We start from the raw sequence: 8,331 nt of genomic DNA, 5'->3' as shown, positions 1-8,331 counted from the left end.
ATACCCATTTTACATACACAAGCTTTCAACAAGTCAATAAAGAGCTCTATTTCCGTGTACATGATTTTTGTTAAAGATTCTCAAAATGAACCTAATGTTTTAGCAAAAGAAAATATACACAATCAAAAGTAATTAGAGTTATCCAATTTTCTCAAGGGGTTTCAAGATGTCTTTATTGACGACATCCCTTGTGAGCTACCTCCTAAACGAGTCAATGACCATGCAATTGAACTTCTTTCAGGAAGTTCACCGCCTAACAGTCCTCCTTATAGAGTTTCTCAAGCTCAACAAGAGGAGATTATGCGGCAAGTGCATGAGTTAGTTGAGAAGGGCATGGTTAGGCCTAGCTCATCTCCATTTTGTTCTCCCATGCTACTAGTGCAAAAGAAAGACGGCACATATCGGATGTGTGTTGACTATAGAGCACTAAATAGGATCACTATCAAAAATAGGTTTCCCGTTCCATGGGTAGAAGACCTATTTGATAAGCTACAAGGGTCCACCTACTTCAGTAGGATTGACCTAAAAAGTGGCTATCATCAAATAAGGATAGTTGATCAAGACATTGTAAAGACCGCATTTTGCACTACGTTTGGTCTTTATGAATACATTGTCATGCCTTTTGGCTTGACCAATGCACTAGCCACATTCAATCACTTGATGGAGAAGCTATTCAGGCCTCATCGAACCTTTACTGGATTGTTCTTTGATGATATCATCATCTACTCTAATTCATTAGACGAACACAAGCGACATCTCCAGGTAATATTTCAAGTTCTAAGAGAGAATAAACTTTATGTTAATCAAAAGAAAAGTGAATTTTTCTTGCAAGAGATTCAGTATTTAGGTCACATTATCTGTCCCAAGATGGCATCCAAATGGATCCATCAAAGTTAGAGGTAATAAAAGAATGGCCTAAACCAAGGAATCTTCATGAGTTAAGAAGCTTTATAGGTATGTGCGCATACTATAGACGCTTCATAGAAAAGTTCTCACTAATAGCAGGACCATTACATGACCTAACAAAGAAAAACATTAGGTACACATGTTCTACCAAAGAGAATAATGCTTTTGAAAAGCTTATCTCTCAACATGTGCTTACACTACCGGATCTCTTAAAGCCATTTGAGGTCCAATGTGATGCTTGTGGTGATTGCTTTGGAGCTGTTTTGCTTCAAGAAGGGCACGCCATAGGCTATGAAAGTCGAAGGCTCGACCCTGTGAGAAAGCTCTAGGCATATATGAAAAGGAACTCCTGGCAGTTCTACATGCCTTAGACTCATGGAAGCACTATTTATTGGGGACTCCTTTCATTCTGCGAACGGATCACCAAAGTCTTAAGTACTTCATGACACAAACCAAGCTCTCCGACAAACAAATGAGGTGGGCAAACTTTCTTTCGCAATTTCATTTTCATATTGCTCACATTGCTGGCAAGCATAATCAAGTAGCCGATGCCAAAAGACGAAGTTTGATAGAGGGAAGCAACTTGGATTGCTTCAACCTTTGCCAATCCCTAATTCACCATGGGAGAGCATATCCATGGATTTTATCTTTGGATTGCCTAAGTCTATCCATGGGAATACGGGAATATGGACGATAGTAGACAGGTTCAGTAAACAAGCTCATTTTATACCTGTCAAAAAGACTATCAAAGCCCATCAAATGGCAACCCTCTTCATTTCACAAATTTTCAAGTACCATGGCTTGCCAATGTCCATAGTGTCGGATAGAGATCCTAGAATGACCAGTAATTTCTGGAAGGGTCTCTTTGAGAATTTAGGAACAAGGCTAAACTTCTCTTCGGCCTATCATCCACAAACTGATGGCCAAAGTGAAATAGCTAACCTAACCATTCTCGATCTACTAAAAGCCTATGTAACGGAAGTAGATCAAAGATCCCAATGGGAGAAGTACTTACCCTTAGTGGAGTATGCTTACAATAACACTGTACATACTTCCACAGGAAAAGCACCTTTCGAGGTAATTGAGGGAAGATAAAAAAGTCCCTTGCTACTTAAGGTACATGGGAAGATCTTCGCTGCAGATGAGTATAGCCGAGACCTACAAGAATCTTTCCAAAAGATTAAGGATGCTATCTCTATCTCACAGCAAAGGCAAAAGGCTGCTGCTGCTGACAAGCACAGAAGAGCCCAAGCCTTTAAAGAAAATGATTGGGTCTTATTAAAATTTCCCAAGGCTCGATTAAGGCACACGACAGGCAAGAATCCTACGTGACACCAAAAGTACTATGCTAAGTTAGCAAAAAGGTACTATGGTCCCTTCTAGATTCTTAGGCCAATCAATGAGATGGCCTATCAACTCAAGTTTCCCAACCATTGGCTCATACACAATGCTTTCCATGTGAGCCTACTAAAGCCTTACAAAGGAGAGCCACCACAAGAACCAACAATTGAAGACCCACCGGAGATCGAGGACCAAGAAGAGGTGTTGCAGCCCGAGTCCATTCTCCGACATGAAGACAAGGTATTAAGAGGCGGTAAGACTATCCGACGATATCTTATTAAGTTTAAGAATTATCCTTTTGAAGATGCTAGATGGATGCAAGGCATACAATTAAAGGATAACATAAACCTTGTCGATGCTTACAATGCTTCCCTAGAGTAAGCAAATGTACAAATTTTTAAAATGAACAAAGTTTTTGTCTTATAAGACTCTCTTTTTCTTTATTGTGCACAAAAATGAAGTAGTATGCATGCTTAGATCAAGTTTGCGGAGACGACGTCTCCCGAACACCAAGTAGAGCTTGTCACTCTACCATGGAAGATGATAGGACTAATGTGCAGACATGCTTGCGGCACCCTCAGGCTCTCAAGCACCAAATGGACTAGTCATCCATTCTGGAACGATGTCGTAGGGAAACATAGGGATCCTCTACCCACTAGGAAAAGGACATATGAATATGCTTTATCTTCTCTACCCCATAGTCGAGGAAGACTATGATTTCAAGAGAGAGGTAATGTCATAATAATCAATATCTAATTCTCCTAAATGATTTTCTCATGTTAAACTGATCATTTAATATGGGGAAGTGACAGGGGAGAAAAAGCTAGAAATATTGGTTACGCTAGCAGACCGTCCATAGTAGGGATCCAAAGGAGGGAAAATAGGGATCAAAAAGGGGGGCCATCTGCAAAAAATCTATGTGCAACCATGGGCTCAAAAGACCCTAAGGTTCAGCCCATTAAGACTTCCAAAATGCTAAGGTTCCAAAATTCAAAGGTTGTGTCCAAAAGCCAAACACTCTCTCTCTCTCTCTCTCTCTCTCTCTCTCTCTCTCTCTCACTCACACACACACACACACACACACACACACACACACACACACACACACACACACACACACACACAAGCTCCCTTTACACAAAGGGAATGAGGGACACATGCCAGCTCCCTAGCCCAAATGCCCACAAGGTGTACCCAATTCCTATTGGATGGCCTTGGAGGTGGACCAATGAGAATTAGGCTAGAGTAAATCTAGTTTAATTAATTTAAAAACACTTAATAAAAGAACCAAGAAGAATTAAGCTCTCTAGAATACTATTGGACAGTCTCCCAAGGGGACCAATGAGCATTCAACAGCCCAATGGCTTGCCTGATTCCTATTGGCAAGGAGGCAAAGGGGGTCCAATGAGAGTTTAGTTGAATTAAATAATTACCTAAAGCTCTCACAAAAGGGGAAAGGGGGACACATGTCAGAAGGCTATCACTTATGCTGCTTAATTACCATTGGCTAACCCTGGGGAGGTCCAATAGGATGCTAGCAAGAGCAAAAAGCAAGAGGGGTCGGCCAAGAGAGAGAGGGGGCTGATTTTTGCAAGTCATTATCACACACACACTCACACAATCTCATGTGAAGTAAAGAAGACTCTCTCTCCTTCTCAAGCTTTAATAGAAAGCTTACCACCTACTCCAAGCTTGCGAGAAGGGAGGCCTACACCAACAACTCTTGGCTTTGTGATGCAAATCCAACCAAGAGCCAAGCTTTAATGCATGCTCATCTTCTCTGCCATGCTAACTACTAAGCTAAGCTATGCTAATATGAGTGATTATGTGAGGAGATGTACATCTTTCTCGTAAGAATACTCCTTCTTCCTCTCAATCTACTCTCATACCCCGCTAGCTCTCTCCATCTTCGAAGGTGTGTGAGGTCTTGGGTATGAGACCGTGAGGGAATTGATGTTGTGTTTGATAAGTGTTTTGCATAGTGCATGAAGTTTCCATCTTCATTGCACTAGCTAGTATCGAAGGAACACAAGAAATTGTATTGTAAAATGTCTCTCTTGATGGGAGAAACCATAATACAAAGCCTTTTGGAGGGGGGACCAGCTCCATGCAAATCCGGTCCTCAATTGTTGTCAATTGCTTAATTTCTCTCTCTTTTGAAGTATTGTTCATGCTATCTAACTAGGTGTTATGCTTTTTGTTGCTCTCTCCACCCAAGCACTCTTGTTAATCTCATTAGGAATCTATTCTAATGAAATGCTCACTATGTTCATGCTATTTTCCGCTACACACAAGTTACTAGGCCATTAAATGTTACAAAGTGTTGTGTGTGCGAGAGAGAGAGAGAGAGAGAGAGAGAGAGAGAGAGAGAGAGAGAGAGAGAGAGAGAGTCGTGCATGCGCACATTTCCATACAATGTGATCCCTCTAGATCTTTTGTATCACAATTGTCTTATGTACTCGAGTGAAATTTTACCATAGCATTTTTCATAACTTTGATGGACATTGAGTAAACTTACAGATTAGCATTACTTAATTACCAAACTTTTTTATTAATAAGATTCTATCAACTTTTCCGAAGGCTTCTCTTTCCACAATTTTTATTTTTTTTGGTAGTACTCACAAATGTCAGTTCATGTTATATTAGCTGAAGCACAAAAAGAAATACATACCAAAATCCATGATCACTATAAGTCATGGCATCCAAGAACCATAAGAAATACATTGGTTAGTAGGTGAGCCACCTCGACACAACAAGCAAGGAGAAATAACATTACTATAAGAAGCTTAGACCGATTGAGTAGGCGTGCCCAATTTTGGATTCAATAGTTTTGAAGGAATCATCGGAAGATGTCATTTGGAAAACTAAACAAGTGAAAGGGTCACGACGGCTTTCAAAAACAATAAGAAAGGGATAAAATTGTTAGGTTGAATTAAACTGGTATCAGTGTTTGGGAAAGGATTGCCTCAGCTTAGTCTTGAGCCGATTGAAAATCGAGACTAGCTAACTGCAAACCATGGTAAATGGAAGAAAAACCGATGAAATATGTGAGAAAGTCGTCCAAAAATTTTACAAATCTCAAAATTTCTGCTAGTATTTTTTATTTTTGATCATATTCACATACTGGGTCTACTGTCCGAACATTAATTAATTAGCCATTGTGATGCCAAGAGAATCTTCTAGTTGCAAATCAAAATCGAATGGCCTTGTCGCCATCAACACCTCAAGCTTCTCGCCATCGCCATCCACACACGGACCGCTTCTCGACCCAGACTCGCTCGGCGTCACACAATCCTTCCCCCCCCCAAGCTTGTGTTGTCCATCGATCGCTCTCTCTCTCTCTCTCTCTCTCTCTCTCTCTCTCTCTCTCTCTCTCTCTCTGTGTGTGTGTGTCCCCGTGATCGTGATAAGCTGAACAACACCCCCGTTCCCCACCCTTCGGACTGTTCCGCATCCACACCGTTCAGCCTTGGAGACTACCCCCTCGTCATGGTCACCTTCTCTCCTGTATTCCACATGAGAGCTCCTTGACTGACATCTCCCTCCCTCTCTCTCTCTCCCTCTCTCCCAACGTACGCGCTGACACCACAGGGCTACAAGGCGGCGATCCCTCCTATCTGACAATAAGCGACGTTAAAAATCTTCTTCTTCTTATTCTCTCTCGCCTGCCAAATGGCGACCCCTTCCTTTTTCTCTTTGATTAAGAAGTGCGCATCTTTCAACATTTCCACTAATGTGACCTGCTTCGAAAATCGTAGCAACATACTAAGGAAGAAACTTGATCAGCAACAACCGCTTAATAAAAGAGACTTTCTCGAATGTTAACACTGACTCAAATCAAACTATAAAATGCAAGAAATGTAAAGCCATGTGAAGTTGTGAAATGAAAGGTGAAATAAAAAGAACTAATTAATATATATGTGTGTATAGAATTTATTAGAATTATGCAAAGTGAAGCTTCACTTTGGCATCTTTAGCATTCTAAAACAATAGAATGCAAAAAAAAAAAACATGTGTGTGTGTAAAATTTATGCAGGGTGAAGCTTCACTTTAGCATTCTAAAACAATAGAATTCAACAAAAGTAAAGATATGCCAAGATGTGAAATGAAAGGTAAGTTTCCATCATGTCATATGTGAAATGAAAGAGTCTCGCTAACCCAACACAACACTAAGGCTTTCTTTTAGAAAACCAAAAAGCGAAAGGGAGGCTTTTGAGTATTTAAAAAAGGGGAAAAGTATTGGCGATGCTTTGGAAATAGAGCTGAGCCGAAAGAATTCGACATCTGAAGACGGCAACATTGAAATACATCGTTGATTTTTGAGAGAGAGAGAGAGAGAGAGAGAGAGAGAGAGAGAGAGAGAGAGATAGATTTTCGCTATCGCTACTCACACAGTCTCGACGTCACCGGCATAACAAAAGGGGGGGAAAGGGGGGGGGGGGGGGGGGGGGGGGGGGGGGGGGGGGGGGGGGGGGGGGGGCTTGGCTTCCCAGCAGAGTAAAGTGCAAGAAGAGCAACACCGCAATGAGGAATCAGGGGAGGTGGACATCGGGAACGTGTGCAAGGAGCACCTACTCGAGGGTGGCAGCTTCTTGGGTCGCAACACCTTCCTAAGGCTAGCAAGGAGGAGAGGGAACTGGGGGCCAATCGCTGTGTGATTGGCTTGAATAAAACACCAGCACTCCACTCCTGGAGAAAGCCGGAACTAACTAGAGAAGCCCTGCTGGGCACAGGCAGCGGAGATGTGGATGAGCAACACTGAGTGCGATGCAATGTACGGACGTCCGAGTGCAAGTGCAGAGGAGGCCATGGCCTTGCGATGGAAACCTGCAGCGCATAAGGGACTGAGCAACAAACACGCACGAGCAAGTTATTTTTATTTTTTTTTTACAAGGAGAAGCGTACACAGACGTAGGAGCATCTGTCTAGATTCTGCTTAATAGGGGAATCGATCGAAGAGGGGCCACCTTTAACATAACAAAAACTAGATACATTGGTTAGTAGGGGAGCCACCTCGACACAATGAGCAAGGAGAAATAACATTTCTACAAGAAGCTTAGGTTGGTTGATAGAGGGGCCACCCTTAACATAACAAAAACTAGATACATTGGTTAGTAGCGGAGCCACCTCGACACAATGAGCGAGGAGAAATAACATTTCTACAAGAAGCTTAGGTTGGTTGAATAGTTGTCCCACCCTAGACATAATGAATAGGAGAAATACCTGATACATTAGCTAGTAGGTGAGCCACCTCGACACAATGAGCAAGGAGAAATAACATTACTACAAGAAGCTTAGATTGACTGAGTAGGGGGCCACCCTCGACATAACAAAGCCTTTACCATATGCATGTATGGTTGCCACAAGAGGCCCTCCCTCTCCCATTGGGCACGACTCCACCCAAACAAGACCAACATAGCTTAACAACACAAACCTACATACCTTGAAGCTTGCCACACTATGGGAGGAGCCCAATCGCTCCGTCACCAATCGCTTAGGAGCCTCCATCAAAAAGACCAACAACATGACAAGCAATACAACCTTCTATGCCAAGCATCACTATGAAGGAGTCCAGCAACAATCACCTTTCTTACAAATTAGCATCGCACCAATCACGCAATCCTCACTTTCAAGACAAAGGCGGATCGAATTGAACTCCTTGAGCAATCAAGGCTTCTCAAGGATACCAAAATTTGGTTTGCAGAAGATCTCACACCCGCCCAACTCAAACAAAAAAAGGCAGAACTCCAGAAGATGCAAGAAGCACGCACAGCAGGGAAATGGGCAGTCTATCGAGGAGGTAAAGCCATCATCCAGGAGTTTCGAACTCCCAAGCCGGCTCCCTCCTCACCTTCCCCTTTTTAGTTTTGTTCATTTTAATTTTCCCTTTGACACCTCTTTGGACCCTCAGTCCTTAAGTCCTTAAGTGAGATGTATCTCACGATCCTCCTATTTAGAAGAACTCCTTTGTAATGTTTTGATTTCGGTCCCATGGGTCATATCTGACCTCCACGGACGATAATTCAATCTATCTATCTATGTGTGTGTGTGTGTGTGTGTGTGTGTGTTTCGCAGGTCTATGCA

This window comes from Adiantum capillus-veneris, chromosome 18 (genome assembly GCF_014529385.1).
Source record: "Adiantum capillus-veneris isolate H3 chromosome 18, ASM1452938v2, whole genome shotgun sequence".
NCBI classification, from domain to species: domain Eukaryota; kingdom Viridiplantae; phylum Streptophyta; class Polypodiopsida; order Polypodiales; family Pteridaceae; genus Adiantum; species Adiantum capillus-veneris.
This window is presented reverse-complemented; position numbering follows the sequence as displayed.